We start from the raw sequence: 14,276 nt of genomic DNA on the forward strand, positions 1-14,276 counted from the left end.
TAGAATCAACTTATCACATCTAGAACTAGTTCTAGTTCCTCGAGGGGGTGCGCGCAAAGCGCGCATGGCCACGAAGCGGCCAACGAGGCGCTTGCGCTTTTGTAATGTCAGAGAGGGGTTGTCATGGTCCCATACAGGCACTGAACAAGTGCTAATCACATCTACAAAATTGATAATCAAAATTGATAATCTGTTACCTACTGGGATATTTTGGTATATAATTAGCATGTAATTGTTTATTATCATGCAGCTTCATCACAAGTTATTCTGATACTCAACACAAAGAAAATGAGTAAAATGAGGATAATATTTCCCAAGATGGAATTATTATTTAGTTACAAGCTGATTTACCATTCAAATATATTTCTTCTTGAATAGTTTATTGAATCTATACGATAAATGGAATAGTTAAGTCCAATACTGGTGAGGCTAACTGTGCTTAGTTACAGCCTAGGGCCAATGAGGATAGGATCTATTGTTTGCGGTAGCCAATGGAAGTTGTCAATAAAATTTTGGTAGCGCCCAGATCCTGGAATTCTCCCAGGATCTGTGGATTTTATAGCATTTATATCGCAATCTGCCACCAGAGTAACAAGACAGACTAAGTACTAAATTTTGGATGACATAAAAAATTCTGTTTTCAGCTAGAATTTTGCTAAAATATATATATGTCACATTTTTAAATCTTTCATGTACATCAAATATTTATTAAAGTTCTTTATCATGATAAATATTGACTTTTCATTTAGTCCTCATTTTGCTACATCAAATCATGTTTCATTACAGTGAACATTTAGACAATCAAAGTCCCCAACTGAGACAACATGAAAAACAAAACAATTAATAAAGAAGCAAATAATTGATTGCCAATTAATTATTTAGAATTCAACATTTTCTAATGTATAATGAAAAGATTTTTTCCACCTGTCAAATTTCAACAGAATTGCAAGAAAATAACCAGAAACTTAACAATACTGCCATAAAAATCAATATATATTTTATTGAATACCGTATACGATTGAGAATCTGAATCAACATTGTAAATTTGTTATTTACCTATTAAGGGAAAAACCCCAAACTGTACCTGTTCAAGAAAGCCCATTGAGTATTGCCAGTGACATACTTTTGCTGCATCTAGGGTAAAATCATCTAAAGTCTGCACAAAAAGTAACTCAGCTGTTATAAATACGCCTATAGATTCAGAAATAATTGTTTTCACAATATTTTAACATAGAGAGAAGGTTGATTTACTTACATGCATTTTGATACCCCATTCGTCAAATGTCGTTCAATATTAACAACACAGTAGTGCTTTTACAGAAAAATACCCGAATTTAAAAGTTGCAGTTTACAGCGATCAATGGTATAATGCCAGCACTGTAAACACGTAAAGCCCGCCATTATCTTCGCTCTTACTTCGAATCAATACAAATAACTGCAACTTTTAAATTGGGGTATTTTTCTTTCAAAACACTGCTGTATTGACAATATTGAACAAAATTGGACAAATGGGGTATCAAAATGCGTGTAAATAAATCATCCTTCTTTTTATGTTGAAATATTGTGAAAACAATTATTAGTTCTGAATCTATAGGCGTATATATAACAGCTGAGTTACGTTTTGTGCAGACTTTATAAATCAATTCAATTCCTTGCTTCATTTTTGTTTAAATTTCAACAAATCATCCTAGCAGGGATGAACACACAATTGCAATGACCATTTGGTATTTATCAATAAAAAACAAAACCTGTCCAAATGACGTGAACCAACAATGCGTGGGATTAGGAATTTTAAATCATCCGATGTTATACACATGCAGTATTTCTTATCTGTAAAACAATGTACATTAATATTTCCTGATGCAAAAATACACCAACTAGAAGGCAAGGTCAATATTTCATTAAGTAACATAAGAATATATGACAAATCTGCTTAATTCCTTTTGACAGTAAAACTCATTATATAGAGCCATAAATGGATGGTATAATTGTACACATCACAATTGATTGTATGTTCAATGCATTTTAATTTGAATGATAAAATCAGCATCATTAATGCCAGCTTATTTATCTATTTGGAAGTTGATGGGCAGGATTGCATAATGATTCATATTAAATTTGCACATGGTGCACTTACTTTTTAAATTTAGTGATTTGCCATAAAAAAAAATTAGCCAAACTTTAGATAAATGGATTAATTTTTTGCTTATTGTCAATACTTTTTTTACAAACATTATCAGACTTTTTGAACCCCTCTCCCCTAACGAAAGGACTCATTTATATGACGTAATCAAACTTCTGGTTTGTTCCCTAAACTCTACTGACCTGCTGACCATGACCTATTTTGTGAGGTTTCTTATTATTTACCAGGCCCGTAACCAGGGGGGCTTGGGGAAGATGCCACCCCAATCCCCAAAAAGTCCCCATTTGCGAGAGTAGCGAGCGGAAAAAAATCCTGGTTACGGGCATGTTATTTACTGCTAGACTTTATAGATTTTGGCTTATTTGGAGCACCGGGAGGACAGACGTGACAAAATGTTGCAAAATGGTGCAATTAGTGTAATGTATAAGGGGTTGACTACCTGCTGATTATTGTCACCTCAAATACACAATACATACATGTGCATAACTTGCCTTGATTTTCAATTTGTAATAGTACCGTACTCAGTTTCTGGGAACCTAAGACAAAATCAAAGACAAAATGGCAAAGATATTGTGTCACAGACAGACAGAATGGTCCTAGAGAATGTTAACAGGTCATTGCTGGTACCTGGTAAGAATAAGTTGATGCCCGTTTTGAAGAAAAATAAGGAGAATCACTAAATACTATATAATTTTAAGTTAACAAAATGGCAACAAAGTCAATTTTGATGCATAAATAAATGTTTCTGTCAATTCTTTTCAATAAGAAAGCTCAATATCCATATTTGGTACTTGACTCACGATTCATATACTTTTACCACATATATCACAGAGGCTCCGGAAGATTTTTAATATTGGGGGCCCCACATTTTTGTCCTGCTCTGGAACATGAAACGCTGCACGGGGTGGGTGCTGGAGGGGGTGTCTTTTTGAAATGCATACATTTTTACATGAATTCTGCATTACATTTTGAATTATACCAAAAATTATGAATATTACCTTAAAATTATGAATTTTATCCTAAATTTTTTCCCTAAAATTATGAATTTTACCTTAGATTATTGCCCCCGGTTCCGGAACCACTGTATCAAATTAAGTATTTATTGGCATTCAGCATGGTTCCTTGTTCAGAATTTCTAAACAATTAATGATGTTTTACAAGTCCAGGTTACAAGTACTGCAATCTTTGACTAACACTGCATGTCTTCAGGAGTAGATCAATCAATCTAGTTGCCACTGAAACAAAATCCCAGTGCTTACATGAGAACCCTGATTCAACATAAAATATAACAGGCAAGGGAGAACATCTCAACCTATTACCATAGCAACAGATATACAGCATAAGAATAAAGATGCACTATAATCAAATTTGCATCACTGTAATATGGCTACTGCTCAATACACAAAGGATCCATTTGACAGTATTACAGCATTATTTGCAAATTATTGCTGAGCAAGAGTTATTGCTTTTTCTTGGGGACAAATAATTAATTGATCTGAACTGTTCTACATGAATACAATTGCAAATTGAGTTGCAGAGCATCAACCTTTTTAAATTAGGAGCAATACCTGAACATGATTGTATGAGCTGAATGCTCAATGGTGTGTAATGTGTAATGGTGTGTGTGGTAGGTAGGGGTATTAGGGTGTATCGGGGGGGGGGGTAGTTCTACACATCATTGAGTTGCAGAGCATCAACCTTTTTAAATTGGGAGCAATACCTGAACATAATTGTATGAGCTGAATGCTCAATGGTGTGTAGGGGTGTGTGTGGTGGGTAGGAGTATGGGGGGTGTGTTTGGGGTGTGTATGTATGTTAGTTCTACACATCATAAATTTTCAAGGACCTAAACTTGAAAGCATATACCGGTTTTCCCAAGGACTTAAACCCTTTATCCCAGAACCTTGCCAGGGTTGTGCCCGAAACTGTAACCCGGGGGATTGGTAGAACATCTGGGGCAAAGTGGCTCAAATTTGCCCAAAATAAATGTGTGAAGTGTCGCATGTCCCACAACCACGCACCGACCACCATGTCACTGATAATGCAATTCGAGTACTCCCCCCCCCACACCATCCCAAGGAATTTGGGGATCCATATGATGGGGCTTGTCATTTTCAGAGTAATTACATTGCCTGACCCCATTGTATCTATTAAGTCGGGAATATTACACATTTATATAAAACACTGAACCCACCACTCCCGGCCACCAACCCGGTCAATCCCTATGTAATCCCAGCTTACAATCAGTGTCCCACTCCCACATTTCATGGGAAGGGGGATGGTGAGAAAAGTATTTACAAATGGTGCATAAGATTAGAACTTCATTTTGCTAATTTTCCAAGAAGACACATCGCCCAAGCATACGACATGTGGCAGTAAGTCCCACAGCCACCCACTGATGTGTTAATTGCTGATAATAACCAATAATACTATAAGTTTACAATTACAAATGGTTTCATTTTACAAAATTTGTCATCTTCTGAGGGGAGATACGCCGCAAACATTATCAAAACCGGGAACTCAAACATACAACAGGTGTGCACCTCCTTGTGGTTGTGGGTCACTCCAGTATAACAGTGCTGTGACCCCCCCCAGATCTGGATACAACCTACCTCTGCGTTGTGCAAGCAAACCACAAGCAAAATGAATATTAGAGGGTTTCTGTGCACCAAATATCCACTGGAGATTCAAATAAAAGAATCAATTCCAACATCTCATAGGGCCCTTTGGGGTACCCCCCCACCGCATTCACCCACTACACCCGACACCCATGGCTGATACTACTACAGGGTGTCCAGTGTACCGGTACCCAATAATAATGTGAAAAAGATTGCAACAAAATGTGTTCACATTCATAACACACATGTAGCCAGGCTTTTATCAGTTCCAATAATTACAACTCACGACTCCAACCGGGAGTTCCAAGAAGTGCTGTGTACGTGTCGCTACGGTTTAGTGTGCATTCAAATGCATACTTTATGGCTGTCGAAACGAAAAAAATCGAAGCTCCACAAATGATTGCAAATTACACATTTATAATCATTTTCACAGGGTGCCCATGGACGCCCCACTTTTTTGCACTATTTTGAACTTTTTTGCAGCTTTGCATATAAACTCATAACTTTGGACGCCCCACTTTTTGTCTCCTTGCTGCGCGCCTGATTTTTCACCACAAAAGGTGATATGAAAACACAGGTATGAATATATGGATAGGTCAAAGGTCAAACAGATTGCCAATTTAATATTCTGCAACATACCGGGGTATACTAATATAATGAAAACAGTTTCCACTACACCCTAGGCTATGACACTTCCTACAACTTGAGAACATTTAGTCCTGAAACATTCAAAATTTGTAGTACTGTATGGGATCATGGACGTACTAAATAAACTTATTTAGTACGTCCATGATGGGATGGTGTCAGGACGTTTCGCCCCACACCAGTACATACCACTACCAGTTCGCCCCAATACACGTACATACCACGACCAGTTCGCCCCAATACACGTACATACCACGACAAGTTAAGCTTCCAATTGACTCACTGTGTAAACTGTGAGTGCAGTGCATGCGGTCATATGGTCAATCAATACAACTTCCAATGTTTGCATTTATATTCATGTATTATGGAATAATCAATACGACCTATTCATATAATAATAATTAATATTATAGTAAAAATTATAGTATTATTATTATTTTCTTATGATAACAATAAAAATAACTATCATTATTATTAATAGTACTAGTATAATATTAATCATATCTTAATTATTATAAAATTATTGAATCACTTTACATTGTGTTGTTTAATTTGTTTATTTACTATAGGCCTATATCTTTGTAAACAAATTTGACGGTGTTCTATGAATTTTGTGCCATTAAAATGTATTTATGTATTTTATGAATTTGTCATGTTTTACAATCCATTGTTTATAACTAATACAATTTGTATTTTCAGTAGACATTATGCAGTCAGCTGTGCAGTGCTGTTTTTAAATAAACGTTGAGTATTTGTAACAATTTGGCTGGTGCTATAAACGTGTAATGCTATGAATTTTTTTAGAAACCCATGTGATTCAGCCCCGAGATTCAGTTGAGCTGACTATGTTTATGTTATGAAAACATTTTATTTTTGATCATGTACTTTTCCATCCATATATATGGGGTTTTTTATACTTACCTATTTTATCGAGTATGTTTTTACTACCCCGAGAATTATTGGCCGTTTTTTGAAATTGTTTTTTAGGCCTATATCGGGAGGCACGCGAAGAAGAAAAAGTTGGGATTTTGTTTGCAAAACTGGTTAAAGCCCAGTAGGTCTATTAAGGTTACACAAAGAGACGTATAAAAAACGTATAAAAGACGTATAAAGTTGTTCTCTAAAACAGAGTTTTCTCAGTAATCAAATATCGCAGCGAGTGAAATGTTGGTGCATTGGATGTAGCTTAACATTTTTGTGTGTGTTATATACAAATTATTAGAATAAATTTTAAAATCCTTCGTTTAAAGCATTTTTACCCACCATGTTCACAAGATCAAAAACACGCTCCATGAGGTTTTTTTTTCAAATGTGCGCTCCGTATAAATCCACACCGAGCGATTGTTTTCTTCTTTTTCAGTATTGTATTACAAATCGATCAAAGAAATAATGTTGCCATGGGGAAGAACCAAATACAGTACCGATTAAATTTTAAAAGCCCGTTTTGGGGAAAAATTTGGAGAATTTGCTTGAGAAAAGCTGGTTTGTGAAATTATCGATATCTTGATTACGAGACGTTAATTTAGACATCTGAATACCTACATTATTTCTCAACATTCTGCCAATTGCTATTCCATTTGATTTTCACTCCAAATTGAAGCTAGTTTTGCAAAAAACGAGGTTTTCCTCCATCAGTTCGTTCAAAATTTCAGCGCCGACATGCGTGTTTATTCTAAGAGCCATAATGCGGACGCGATTGTAATCATATGTAATTGCATCCAATTATAGTTATATCATCCGCTTTGAGAACAGTCAATTTGTGTAAGTTGATCTGTGGCCGAGTGGATAGAGCGTTGGTCTGGGAATCTAATATGAACTATTTTTGTGGGTTCGAGTCTCCGTGTGGCTGAATTTTCTTTTCTTTTTTCTCTTTTCTCATTTTTACTTCCTTTCTTTCCTCTTTTCTTTCTCCCTTTCTTTTATCATTTCTTTTTTTTTCATTTCTTTCATTTCTTTCTTTCTTTCTTTTTCGTTCATTTTCTTTCTCTCTCTTTCTTTCTCTTTTCACTATTTCTTTATTCTTTCTTGCTCCTTTCTTTTTAGTTTTATTTGATTGATTCGCTGAGTGCAGTGAATCGTGATTGATTGTTTTTCACTTTGTAGGCCTGCTAAGTCTGTCTTATTGATTTTCATCCCAAATTCGATTTACAAATAATTGCTTTTTGATATTGTTGTTGTTGCCTACCCTTACATTGTAATCAGGGGAATAGCAGCATTGATTTCATCAAAGATATCAAGGCTATAAATTCAAAATCAACACATTTTCCAGGGCGTAGCTTGACGAAGTGCCCCCAATCAATTTAAAATTTATAAAATCCTTGTGAAAATTGCGAAAATGGCTTGTGCCACCCTCCCCCCGGCATCCGAGCTCCGGGCACGAGCTAAGCCAAGTTTCATAGCCTTTTCATGTCTTGACCGTGGATCGATATTCTATTGTAAGTAGGCCTCACGTCCCGCACGCTTGTTCATTTTCTGCATGGCTGTTTCTGTTATGAACTTACGCCCTCTGAAATCAAGCGCATGAAAAACTCTCGGCTAACCTTAATAAGATTTCGGTCAAATTTTAATTTGGTTATCCTTTGCCAAAATATTATTAGTAACGCGCTCCTTTACCCACATGTCCTTCTTTTTTTCACGCAAAAGGCAAATTTTTTGCTCCCAAGACCCGGGCCAAGACCATTTTGTGGGAAAAATCCCATTATGTTCAGATCTGCAGGCAGCCAAAAGATTTAATGGTGTCTTGCAGTGCATGCAGCATGCGTCTGAACGTAGGCCTACATACATTATTATATCATCATGCATGGTACTGTATACTTTTAATGTAGGGAGTGGGATTTTTGACGCCATACTAAACGTTTAACAATACCACCCTTCCACACCCCGCCCCGCTCACACGCACCCCCACATAAAGTTCACCTTCGTTCAGAGTATAAACATTGAGCGCGGAAATGGAAAATGTTACTTTTGCGCACATAAATCTGAATTTGAGTTTTCTTTCTCCAATAATTGAAATGGAAAATCTTTCCCAAATAATTTGGTTTCTTTGCTTGGTTAGTTGTTCTCTATACAACCACACCCGGTAGGCCTATACCCCCCCCATACACACACACACCCCCACATAACACACATCGTCATGATCGGTCACCCATATACTCAAACATTAGGCCTACTCATGATAATGGTGTCTTCCAGTGCATGCAGCATGTATGAGACATTATTATATCTTCATGCATGGTAATGTATCCGGTATGTATACTTTTCATGCAAGAATGGGATTTCTGACGTTGTAGGCATACTAAACCTTTTAAAAACAACTATTTTTATAATATACACCCTCCACCCTCGGACTCCACCCCTAAGTTACATAACGCACACCTTCATGAACAGTATTGAACAGAATAAAATAATTGGCGCTGGAATTGGAAAATGTTACTTTTATGCATAAATCCAATTTGTGTTTTCTTTCCGCTAGAATTGAAATGGAAATTATTTCCCATTGAATTCTTTTACAACATAATATAGGCTAAAGCCACGATTTCTCCGTGTTACAAAATTCTGTGTTACAAATTGGACAATTTCCGTGATTTTCCATTTTCCAATATAAAGCACTGAAAAGTGAAAACAAACATGTTTTATAAGTGTATTTTGTATTACCCTTTACTGTAGTAGGCCTAGAATTAATGCTAAAATGGATTGTTTAATGGTTTTGATTACTGCCAAATAATCACCTTTCTTTGTTTTATTTTGCAAATCAACACAACAGTTAGACATTTTACTCAGTTTTTTACTATTTTGTGGCATTTTCAAATTTCCGTGGGCAAACCCCGAATTCCGTTAATTTTTCCGTTTTTCCGTAACACGGAGAAATCGTGGCTTTAATATAGGCCTAATACAATGTTTCACACGAGATGAGAGATACTCAATTTAGTTATTCTCTGAGAACAAACTTTTTCTTCTTCAATTTTGTTTTTACTTAAAAAATGTTAAAAAAAGTGGCGATAGCCTATTTAATGTTTAAAAATGTCCAAGCTTACATTGAACTCTCTGCATTGAACTCGCCAAATTCATTATTTTTTAAGATATTGGACCTACCATGGGTAAAAAAATCCAATTAATGGAACAATTTTGTGTAACGTGTTTATTGATAGGGGCTTTGATTCGATATAATTTGAAACGTTATTGTCCCTGTTGACGCGTGCAAGTATAGGTCTTCTCTATATCAAACACCCATATTTGGAAGATACAGGTTGTTCGTGTTTATGCATGATATCATTTTAAACTTCATATAACTCATTATTTTTCCTGTTCACACGCGTACCGTCTACTATAGTCTATATATCTACCCTGAGACGAATATACCTAAAATACCTTTAGGTATATTCGTCTCAGATCTACCTCGAGTCACCGGCACTAGCTTTGAAGTTCAGCGTGTTCTGCATTAGCTTAGCGTTACTTATAATCAACATCGAACAATAGAAGTCAAGTGTTTTAATGTTAGCTGTAAATATAGTCTCGCGGGAGAATCTGTTATTAGTCTTCTTTATCAGTCTTTTTTTTTTAAAACTTGCTGGTCACGGCTACCGCGTGACTCTAATAAACAAGTATGCTTGACAGTGTGTTTTTAGAGAGCAAAGTCCCGGGGTAAAGTTTTGCTTAAAATTCAAAGTCCATAGTCGGATTTTCGGGGTTCGCTATCAATAAACTGGTAGATTCCAAAATCAGAATTGTTCAGTATTAAAGTGAGCCATTATAATTATGCAAGATAGCGTTGCATTCAATTACTTTTATTGTCACTAATCTTCTGATATTTTTAACTCTTTATGACCATTTTACTATTGAATACTTTAATTTTAATAAACATCAGTATAATTTTGAGTTCAACGAAATGGGTTCATCTTGAATAATAATAACATATTTTTAATAAAATTCGACTATGGCATAGTCTAAAGAGCTTTTAAAATCCCCGATAAATTCTTTGTTGAATACTAGCATTTCCATCAATGTATAATAACGTTAACATTAGAATGTATATTTGATAATGACTATTATCAGTAACAACCGAAGGGGGCCTTAAATCAAATTTAAATAATCAAATTTAAATAATAAGTAATGTGCACACCCGCCTTCCAAATCTAGGTATATCAAACACCCAGATTTGGAAGTTAGGCCTATACTGAAGTGGTCCTTTGTTACCAAAAATAAATAGATCTTTGAATTGGTGAATTGGCGCAGTATGGTACCTTTGTTGTCTGTGTCGTCATATTTTAGTATGAATTCAATAAAATAAGTATAACCACTCGATGAACAATTATTACGGGTATACTCAACTGACAAATTACATTGATTAACAGTTTGAGCAAGTTTGAATGGGATGAAACTGAGTTCGTCTTATGCAGAATGAGATCAAACAAGAAAACTAAATGTGTAAAAAACAGGGACATATATCACACCTATCCCTATGAGCAAGAGGATTTATATATCATGATAGCCCAGGAAGAATTAATCCCTTTCTCTTTCTGGTAAATGGTCCCAATAGAAACACGCCTATTGACAGGCAAGTTGCAAAAATTAAGAAAAACAAAATGAATCATAATAACTGTCAATCACAATTATCAAAATTGTAAAAATACATTTATATTAGAGAAGTATGTCCTTTATAAATGAATCTGATATAAAATACGAAATTATATAATCAAAATAATAGTATTTTAATTAAAGATATATTTTATTAATTTAGATTTATATCTTTGATTAACCAGTTTTGCAAACAAAATAATTGGATTTTTCTTCTTCGCGGCACTGCCTCCCACGCCTTCGTCGCAAACACAAAACACGGCCCGTAATTCTCGGGTCTTAATCAAATTGAGAGCAGACTACTTGATCCGGGGACTTGTCAAGCAATCGATCGTACATCAGTGTGTAAAGCACGCGGACGCTGGCCCGGGACTTGTCAAGCAAGGTACGCCGTGTTCTAGTACTTTTATGCTTGGTGCACGGAACCGTTGATTGAACACATATCACACCCGGCGTTTTCGTGCAAGTGGCAGCAACCGCCGCTAACACGCGGGGCAAAAAATCAGTGCACAGCACGGAACCCACAAAATATCTCAAAGCTGCTGCTGGCATTTGTTTTGCTAGTTGTGCTCATTTGTCTTTGAAAAATTTGTCAAATATTTTCAGTATTAATAGTTTCATTATTTAGTATGTTTATAGGACTGCAAGTTTTGAAAGTTTTGAACATCACAAACTTATTTTAACTGAGTTTGAGTCGGTAAAATAAAAATACACAAAACTCGCAAGAGTTTTTTTTTGTTTTATTTTTTTTATATAATGTTTTGTTTTGCCATATTATGTAAATTATTACATAGCCATACTGGCGATAAGTAATTTACATGTTTAACACTACTTATTATATCATACAAAATATGAAGTTAACATGATTTGTAAAATGAGATAAATCCTTTGTTTGTGAAAGCATAATATTGTTATGTAAAATAAAGTACACGAGGATTTAATATTATATAAAAATACATAATCAAGGCCTAAATTTCAGACATAGGCCTACACATGTATTAAATTAATTATTGTTAATGAAAATATAAGCTAATATAGTGTGACATCAAAAGTTTATTTTGCAACACGGGCGTATCATCGTGCATTATGGTTTTGTTACGAGTACCAATCTTCAGTCCGTCAGCAATCAGCATACCATTTGCTTTAAATACTATAATATACACGCCGGGCTTCAAGCAATCGACCAGGAAACAGTCAACAACAGCCCCAATACCCGCGGTATAAAATGGGGACGAAAGTGCACGGGAGTGTAGTGTAATTGAATTGGCGTGTAACGGAAGTGGAGAGGTTCAAGTGGCCTGTTTCCGGCACAGCAGTAGATTTCCGTGGTTGAAAATTAGCGAAAAAGCACTAAAAAGCGCGTTTCTGCGAGAAATTGCGTATTCTATTTGAGCTTACAATCATGCTACAATGATCTCCGTGACGGAACGGTTATGATTGATCGTATTGATTGGCATTGGTCGCATGCACACTTCGCAACGTTACACAGTGAGTCAATTGGGGCGAACTGGTCGTGGTATGTATTGTGTATTGGGTGAACCTTTTTGGGGCGAATGTGTTTTGGGGTGAGACGTCTCGCATTCGATGGGATATAGCAACTTGGCGTTGTGACATGTATGCCGTTCCTTATCTGGGATGGCATTTGCTGGTTTGTTCACATTTTTGTTTGTTAAATTTTGATGCTAAATTTTTACTTGTTTAATCATTATTCTGTATTTTTGTATTATATTGCAGAGCTAAATAAAAATTAACTAAACTAAACTTGCCGCGATAATGCACAACCACAAAAACCCCAGTCACTGGATACCCATATTCTGAGCTATTCTGCAGTCAATCTGCACAACTATGACAACACATAGATACAGACTTTAAGGTACATATTTCGAGGTGCATAACAGACACAAAATTTGTGTCATAACAAACACCAAATTGGTGTCGATGACCTGACATGCATGCATTCTTTTGTGATGGTCTTTCAATTTGTGCCGAGTGTCCTTGGCATACTTGACTATGCTTCAGTGGTCATGAAAGGATTCAATAGATAACCTCTGCCCCACTAATCCCCAGCTATTGTCTGAAATTGCACCTCGGAAGATATATTATAACAACTCAGTCCCTCAAATGATAGTCATATAACGACCAAAAGATAAATGACTGACTATCATTGAGGACTGAGTTCCGCAGTCTAGACAACACAGTGAACACATGCAGCAAGCTCTATTATGATGAGTAGTACAGTAGTACGATTGTAAGGGGAAAACTCTATAGCCACCTCATCTGCAGCTCATGACATCGGCTGGACATAAAAACAACACATTTTAGATGCAATATGCCTACTATTAAATATACTCACCAATCTGTGATGTAGCAACAAATGCACACACTGACAAAACTATAGCACTGTACTTTTCTTACTGTACTGTCTCGAGACTCAATGCGGAAGTAATATCACTTCCGCAAGTTTACTGCCCAAGTTTTAATGGGTCTCATGAGCAATAGATGGCGCTATTTAAGAAACTTTTATGAGAGACCTGTGCTGTGAGAGACCACAGTGAGAGACTTAAAAAGTTTGGTCTTCTACCCGACCCCCCGGCCTGACCCGAGACCGTTTAGGGGTGGTGCAATAATTATGTGTACCCCCGGGGGTCTGGTAAATTATAGGGGGACAAAGATTTTTTGGCAGGCCAAAAGAGGGGGGGTAAGCATTTTTTGGCAGGTCAAAGGGGGGGTGAAGCGATTTTTGCTAGGTAAAGGCAGGGGGGGGGGGGAGGGCAAGCGGTTTTTGGCACAGATATTTTGGGCACCGTTTCTATATTACGCCCTAAAAGGTGTAGGAAAACGTTAAAAACACGTTCAAATATGCAAAATGTCCTGCTCGCTGTGCTCGCATTATATGATAAAGACAATTTAAAGTTTTAAATTCAGGTTCCCAAAAATCTTGCATGTGTAGAGGGGGGATGGGGCAAAGATTTTTTGGCACACCAAAAGGGGGGCAAAGGTTTTTTGGCACATCAAAAGGGGGGGACAAAGATTTTTTATGGTACGGCCAAAGCGGGGGGGGGGCGATTTTTGGCAGACCATTTTGAGAATTCACCACCCTGGGGTAGGCCTACACATAATTATTGCACCACCCCTTAGTGGGCGATTTTCACTTTCTGACTCTGCATAGTGTAGATTTCTTTTTGACATGGGGTGGGGTTGGAAAACATTTCTTGAAATAGCCTAAACCATTTGGCGACATAATAAGTTTATGGTAAAAATGCATGCTAATCGCAAGAAAAATTGTGCCATTTTGA

At 36.4% G+C, this 14,276-nt stretch overlaps 1 protein-coding gene across 2 annotated transcripts in view; it reads right to left on the bottom strand.

Annotated features, from left to right (window-relative positions):
- The window catches only part of LOC140149264 (protein kinase C delta type-like), a 285,297-nt gene extending 271,857 nt beyond the window's left edge, over window positions 1-13,440 (bottom strand). For both annotated transcript variants that reach the window (XM_072171518.1, XM_072171511.1), the window contains exon 1: window positions 13,334-13,440. The gene's annotated coding sequence lies outside the window, so the exon portion shown is untranslated. The remainder of the gene's footprint in view (window positions 1-13,333) is intronic.
- Window positions 13,441-14,276: the final 836 nt, after the last annotated feature.

Source organism: Amphiura filiformis, chromosome 3 (assembly GCF_039555335.1).
Source record: "Amphiura filiformis chromosome 3, Afil_fr2py, whole genome shotgun sequence".
Taxonomy (NCBI): domain Eukaryota; kingdom Metazoa; phylum Echinodermata; class Ophiuroidea; order Amphilepidida; family Amphiuridae; genus Amphiura; species Amphiura filiformis.